Genomic DNA, 8,172 nt, shown 5'->3' with positions numbered 1-8,172 from the left:
GATGAGTGTCTATGATCTATCTATATATATAAAAATGAGTTTGAAGTTCCTTTGAGGCAACAAAACACAAGAACGGATGAACCGATCAGCATGATTTTTGCACGGTTCGGTTCGTATTCGTGGGGGCTGTGTTTATATGTACAAAAAGTTAAGAAAATCAACTAGAAAAGTAATAAAATTGATCAAGTACTGATTTTTAATGTGCTGGGAAGAAATTCAATCAGATCGAAAAGAAACCAATCTAGAGTGCTGTGGAGCATTGACCTCAATAGTTGTCAAACCAGGTCAAACCACCTAAACATGGCAGCGAGCTTGGCAGTACAACGTTTGCCGGGACAGCTAGTTGGTGATAAAAATGGTTTTTAGAGTTATCAATCATGATTAATCAATCACAAAACACTTGCAATTATTAACGATCCATTACATCTGAGCAGAGAGTAAAATTTTCATGAAAACAATCAAACGGAAATTTGAAAAATCATATTCTGAAGATTCAAAATAAAAGTTATAGTGATTGTTATATGTACAGAGGATAGACAAAATGATCATGATAGGCAACATTTTCACTTTTCAAAAAAAGGTTTAATAGCTGTAACTTTTTAAAAAGTGTATCAACAAATCTATTTAAATTTGTACTGTAAGTTGATAAACTATTGGTGTTTCAATGGTCCACATTTGGGAAAGATCGGGCTATTCTACATGAGATTAGAAAGATTCTAGTAAAAGACATAATTATCCGATAGCCAACTTTGAGCTGTTATATCTCGGGATAAATGAACCAAATACTATAGTGTTCGTATCCTCGATAGTACGTACATTTTGCCTCGATAGTACGTACTCCAAAATTTAGTTAAATTTTAATCTACAAAAATGAGTTCGAATCATTAGTGGACGTACATATAGCAGAGACTCCGATACTATGAATTTGTGTTATGCAGACTCCTATAACACGGGTTTTCATTAATCAGTTTTAAAATATAGCGAAATGAAAGGCATGAACGAATACGTTTGATGTAATCATTGCAGTATTCTTCGCTTTCTGCCAGTCATAATATCTGGCATCACCATTCTGGCGTTTAATCCCAACTGGAGAGGACTGCTTCTCAGCTTAGTGGTTGATAAGCACTTGCACAGTTATTAACTAAACGTTTTCTTTACCAATAAAACGTTGTAATAAAATAAAAAAGCACATGATGGTTCTATTTTGCGTGGTAATAAACTAAATTTCTCGGCGAAGAATGCTCTCCAAAACATAAATCAAACCCATCAAGTTACTTACCCAAACCATTAATTTCAGTTCACTTACTTGTTATTTTTTTCGTTTTCCAACAATTAACTGTTTTTTTTGCGATACGTATAAAATATTTTGCAGTTTTTCATGAGTTTTGAAATTTAAACAACTTTGAGTACCGTAGGGTACTGCAAGCCGCGGTTGCTAAGGAAAATGTTCTTAGTTTTTGACGTTTCTTGTCTTTGTTGTTTACGATTCGGATTTAAAAAAATCGTCAGCTTATCATGAGTGGTTGGATTTAATTCAAAAAGGGGGGTATGTGTGCGTGTGTTGTTTTATAACTTTATGGTGGCATGGTGGCTCACCTCATGAAATTCCTTCTGGGATTCCACAAGAATTCCATACGGGACTCCCCTCGTGATTTGTCCACAAATTTGTTCCAGAGCTTTCTTCTGGGATTCCGTAAGCTCTTAATGAGATTCTTCCGGAAATTTATTTAGGATTCCTTCAGAAGTTCCCTCTGCGGTTTTCGAGAAGTTTTTTTTCTGAGATTCTTTAAGAGATTCCGTCTGGAGTTCCGTCAAAAGCTCTTTCCAGGATTGTTCCAGGAAGTTCCCCGAGATTCTTCCAGAGTTTCCTAGATTTCTGTAGAAATTAATTCCGAGATTCCTTCAGCATTACTCCTTCTTGGATTACCTTAGTAATTTTTCCTGTAACTCGTCCAGGTATTCCTTCCGTTGCTTCTCCACAAACTTATTCTAGAATCCCTCTGATTCTTCAGGAAGCTATAGCTAAGTTGCTTTTTCCTGTGTTTATTCAAGGAAATCCTACAGGAACTACATGAGGAATTCCATAAACAAAATACTCAAAAAAGTTCATAATAAACTCCAGGAGGATTTCCATTACAAACATCTGAAAGAATTCCAGAAGGGTCTGCAGGAATTCCTGATGGAGCTCTTGGTAGACACCAAAAAAGAGTCCCTAGATGATTCCTGGAAAGAGTTCTCGAAGATATCCCGGAATGAGTTTCTGAAAAAATTCTTAGAAGAAGCTCTAAGAATCCCGGTAAAAGTTCCTGAAATGTAATTCCCCTGAAGGAATTCCCGGAGGAATCCCGGAAGGAATTTCCAAAAGAATCCTGGAAAAATCTCAGAAAGATTACCTGGTGAAATTATTGTAGGAATCTCAGAAGGAATACTTGAATCAGAAGTAGCTCCCGAAAAAAAAAACGGAAGAAGTTCCTGGAGGGTTCTCGGAAAAGCATTTAGAGGAACACTGAATGAAGTTCTTGACAGGGATCTTGTAGGATATCTGGAAGGGTTTCAGAAGGAATTCCTGAAGAATTCCAGATCATAATCCGGGAAGAATCTCGTATGAAATTCCAGGAATAAATCCTTACCAAAAAAAAATCCAGAGAGATCCTAAAATAAACTATTCGGAGAATCCCGGATGAAATTCCTGGAGGATTCCAGTGACTGCTTGAGAAATTCTGGAGGAAAGCTCTTGAAGTCCGAAGCGTAAACAAGATGTGACCTTCTATAATAACGTCATATAACGGCATATAACGTCAAAAACTTTAGCAACGGCGGCTTGCATTGCCATATAGGCTGTACCAATTCAATTGTTTCGCTTTCTCGCTTGCTTTAGGGATTTCTTCAAGTTTCAAGTTTCTTTCAGTTCCGAAATTCCTCTAGGTGTTGGTTCCGAGATTTCTCCAGGAATTCTTTCTGGAATTCCTTAGAGATTCTTCCAGGAGTTTCTTCTGCGATTCCTAATGAGGGTCTCTTTCAGAGATTTCTCCAATGCTTCCTTCCGAAACTTCACCAATAATTTCTTCTGTAATACTTTCAGGACTTCCGGAATTTCTTCCAGAATACCTCCAGGAATTTCGTTCCGGGATTTCTCCATGAATTTATTCCGAGATTCATCAAGTAATTTTTCCTTGAATTCCTCCAAGAGTTCCGTGATTTCTCGAAGAGCTCCGGGACACCTCTAGAAATGCTTTCTTGTAAAAAAAATAAACTCTTGGAGGAGTCCTAGAAGGAGCAATGTTCAGAAGATTTTGAAAATATCACGGCAATAAATATTGCAGGAGAAAATATATCTAGAATGTTTCTATAACAAGATATAACTGATCTAGATCGATTTTATTATATCTAGACCAGGATGGTTCTAAAAGATAACTCAAATAAAATCGATATAAGTTCCCAGAGACGAGATGCCTCTACGAAGCATCCCCAGAGCACAAGAAGATTTTTCCAATAAAGATAGCATCCTAAACAAGCTAAATTAGGCCGGAACAAATCTCATTTTCTTCTTTTGTCACTTTGCTTGTTGATTCGTCTAGGGGGGGATGATAAATAATAAATGTATTTCATCAAAAAATACCCAAACAATTAGCCAAAATCGTCAAACTCATCGGATTTGTTAAGAAATTTTTTCGATGACTCTTATTTCACTTTAAAATTTCCTAAATAATTTATTTGCGTCCCCCCTCAAAATGTCGAATTCAGACAAAAAAATTCCGAGGGGGGGGGGATGACATGAGGGAAAATCGAAATTTGTGTCAGCCTTACGTAATTAATAAACAAACCCTTATACCACATGCAATTTTTTGACAATCCTGACGTTCTAGAGATAACATTCTTTGATTTGAAAATCAAATTTGAAATAAAAAATTGTGATTCGATAGTACGTTTCGATAGTACGTACACTAAACGAAGCGGTGGTGTACGTACTATCGAGGTATGCCTGTATCAAGTTTGTTCCAACTTGAAAATAATAGGATAAACATCGCACACCACGAGTTTAGAGATTTTTAAGTCTTGCATTGCGATTTTCGAACGGTAACTTCGAGTCTGTAAACACTGCAACACTGCTGAAGATCTATCATCAAACATTAGAGGATGCAATGAGCAAGTGTAAAAACATATTTCACTAAATCGAAGAGGATATTCTGCATAGTGGGTGTACCGTCAAATGGGGTAACTTGCAACACTTTTTGACTTTGTGATATTGCTTCGGTGGTGCTGTAAGCGTTCAATAAATAAACCCTTTGGTATTATTGTAGGTGACTATATGCCAAACAACTTTGTCGAAGATCGCTAAGTGATCCGACGGCTGTAAAAAAAGTTATACCCTAGGCAAAGTAAGGCAAAGTATTGAGATTTCATTATTGATATTAATCCTTTACATGTACTGGAAAAACAACAATAAAGTTTATCCTCACTTTACCAATGGTATAACTTTTTTCACAGACGTTGGATCACTTTGCGGTCTTCGACAAACTTGTTTGGCATACAGTCACCTACAATAATACCAAAGGGTTTATTTATTGAACGCTTACAGCGCCACCTAGCGGCAAAATTCGAAACCTTAGAATTTCTGCATACATTTGGCCAAGTTTTCCCATACAAACTTCAAGCGTTTTGAGCGCCCCCTTAGGCTTAATTGATTTTGCTCAAATTTCGAACGCAGCTTCTGAGAGTCCAAAACAATTGATTTTGGAGGTAAGACTTGGCATTTTTCGAAATTTTCGTTTTTCATATAAGTGTGGGCCACCTTACTACTCAGCACTACATCTCTCCTTATCTTTAATGAAATTGTAATGTCAGTGTAGTGTAATTTCATACAAATTATTTCTATTAAAATATCTCCAAATAACTGTGTATTCATAAAGTACTACCATCCCCTATGCTTGGTCCATGGCTCTTTTCATCATCTGACAGGGCTACTGTTTATTTGATGTATTTCCTTAATATCTGCAGATCCTCAAATTTACCTTCTGGTCTAATTTTTGACAGGATAGCCATGTTGCTTAGAAGTGCCAAAAATGCGTTCTTGAATCTGTTAATAAAAGACGTTTAAGACGTTTAACATCAAAACATATTTCTTTTTTTTTCAGTATACTTAGCCTTTCCCTTCTAAACCTCCTTCAAAACATTAATGTATCGGTGGTTAATCATGATATTCGTGTCCGTTTTGTTCTTTTGGAGGAATAGGCTGGAATTACTTCGTATAATATATTATATTATAGTAAATACCCATTGCTGAACTTCATTTTTTTTTCTCAGACTCACTAGTTTTGCCAGTGTTATTTCTATTAATGCAATTGAACTATCTTAACTTTTCCATTTTTTTTTGTAGCTATGCATTATGTAATTTGAATATGCTATAATGGCTTGTTTTCATTTTTTTTCTCACCAATAATAGAATGATTTTTTCAAAGTTATGCGAGTATATTTGCCATTGTTCTTTGTAAGAAATATATTTAATTTAATTAACTTTCCCCGTTTTTCTTAAATTTAACACCGTTTTAATAGCATATTTAATCTATAGCATCGAAAGTATGTTCACCTATTTGTTTTCAATTGAACAAAAAACTACATTGCAGTATGTATATGCATAATCTTTTGGTGTTCACATTTATCAATTGCTGAAAGTCAATGCCACTTGCTTTGCCAAAATGATTTCATAATTGCCAAATTTTCAAGCCATTTACAATGAAATATGATAAAATAAGAGTAAAACATGATAATGTGGATGAATTAGGAAAGAATTGATTACCCAAGTAACCAGTAAGCATTTGAAATAGCTTTCCTGCAGCGTTATAGTTGCTCTTATGACAATTTAATACTAATTGACCATACAGTGTATCAAACAATTGTCCGTACAGGAATTTTTTGGACAAAATAATTTTTCATTCAAATGTGTATAACTTTCCTATACGTCAATCAAAAACGTTGAAATTTTGACCAATCTCTCTCTCTCTCTCTTCTTGGCGTAACGTCCTCACTGGGACAAAGCCTGCTTCTCAGCTTAGTGTTCTATGAGCACTTCCACAGTTATTAACTGAGAGCTTCCGCTGCCAATGACCATTTTGCATGTGTATATCGTGTGGCAGGCACGAAGATACTCTATGCCCAAGGAAGTCAAGGAAGTTTCCTTTACGAAAAGATCCTGGCCGACCGGGAATCGAACTCGTCACCCTCAGCATGGTCATGCTGAATACCCGTGCGTTTACCGCCTCGGCTATATGGGCCCTGACCAATCATAAACCGTATATTTAAGCTTCATTGATAAAACTGAGCGAGATTGAATAAGTTTTCTGAAAGTTATAGAAGTTTTTGTAAAATTCATAAGATTTTTGAACATATTCTTAAAACATTATATCTTTATCTATATCTTTATATTTTTGTGTTACAGCTTATATCTGTAGCTTTCATGTGCAGCTTCGTTTGTGGTTTTATATTCACTACAAAAAATATGAAAAATCTATATATGTTCGAAGTGTCAGTCACTATGTTATGTTTTCAACTTTTTTAAACTCTCTTTATGTAATATTTTTATACAGGACCTACTAAACCACATATGAAGAGTAGGTCCTATGCATTTTTTGTTCAGTTACAATTTTATTGGTGGAAAACGTTTGGCAGATTACATGTGAAAAATATGGTAAATTTTTAAACACCGTCAACTACATAAGCACATTTTTCATATTTTTTTGTAGTGAATATAAAACCACAAACGAAGCTGCATATGAAAGCCTTAGGAATAAGCCGTAACACAAAAAAAATAAAAAGGTTCATCGATTACATATTGAGATTTTTTTTTTACTTATTCGTTTATTTGGAAGGCTCTGGCGCCACATGGGCATAACTGAGCCGAAATCTTTTGTTTTTACATTTTATAATTTATTACTGCCTTAAAACTATGTTAGTTTGGGAAGCCGAAGTACTCGCGGCTGTTTCGAGGTTAAAGATTGAAGTTGCAAGAAATAAATAATACAACAACACAGTTACCCAAACTTTTGCTCAAACAGCATCAAATTAGACAAGAAACCATATAACCCACGTTGTTTACACCATTTCATTGCAGAAATGGAGAACTGATCATCTCACCATACAAAAATCCAGCTCACTACTTTCAATCTAGTACTTCACTGATTGCGTCCTATTAGGTTGCCAAATCATTACTTAGCAACGGAACGGGCTCCGTGTATCGACATCAATGCAACATTATAATTTTCATCGAATAACTTATAAACAGCATCCGAAGCACAATTTAAATTTGGATCGACTTTATTTACCGACCAAAACTCCTAGTTAGACGTTTGGTAAATATTTTATTTGAAATGCTTGCTTTTCATCAGTCTGGAAAAATGTAAATGTTAGAAGATTTATGCTTATCTTCTCTTTTATTTTAATCTTTGAGAAAAAAGATGACTGTTTAAGATTTTACATATTTATTTTCATAAATATGTATGCTTTATTTCAAAACAAGTCATGATTTTTTTGAATTTGTGTTTCATTAGAATAAAAATTATTACTGGTTTGAATAGCTCCTAATTCTCTGTGTGTACCCATGTGTACTGTCCAATATAGCTTACATAGTTTTGCATTTAAAACTGTTACGGCAAAAAAGGGGTCCGAAAGGGGGTTACATGAGGCTCACAGCCGAATTCTTCGAAGCAGATCGCAAACTCTGATATGCAGGTGCAAAACAGCTAAACGCTGAAATATATTTGCAGGTTTAGTTCAATGATGTCTTATAGTTTTACAATATCTCACATTATTCGGTCCTACGCTTATTTTAGGATGATAGTTAACAATTTCAGCCGTAACATCTTTGTACATTCATCTGTGATTATAGGATTTAAGGTTAGAATAACATATTATAAAACTTCTAGTAACTTACTGTGGTTTCATCTGTGATAAAGTAGATTAATATAGCATGAATCTATTCTTAAGCATTTTAACTTTTAGCTGTAAGTAGATTAAGATTTTAGACTAATAATTTCAATAATTCAAGAATAACTCTTCAAATTACACTTCATGTGCCCTGTTTTCACTACAGTTTTGCTTTAACAATTCTATCTCCTATCCATTTAACTTCGATCATTATCATGATTATTCCGTTGCGATAACACCGTATGGCGGTGC

This window comes from Aedes albopictus, chromosome 3 (genome assembly GCF_035046485.1).
Source record: "Aedes albopictus strain Foshan chromosome 3, AalbF5, whole genome shotgun sequence".
NCBI classification, from domain to species: Eukaryota; Metazoa; Arthropoda; class Insecta; order Diptera; family Culicidae; genus Aedes; species Aedes albopictus.
This window is presented reverse-complemented; position numbering follows the sequence as displayed.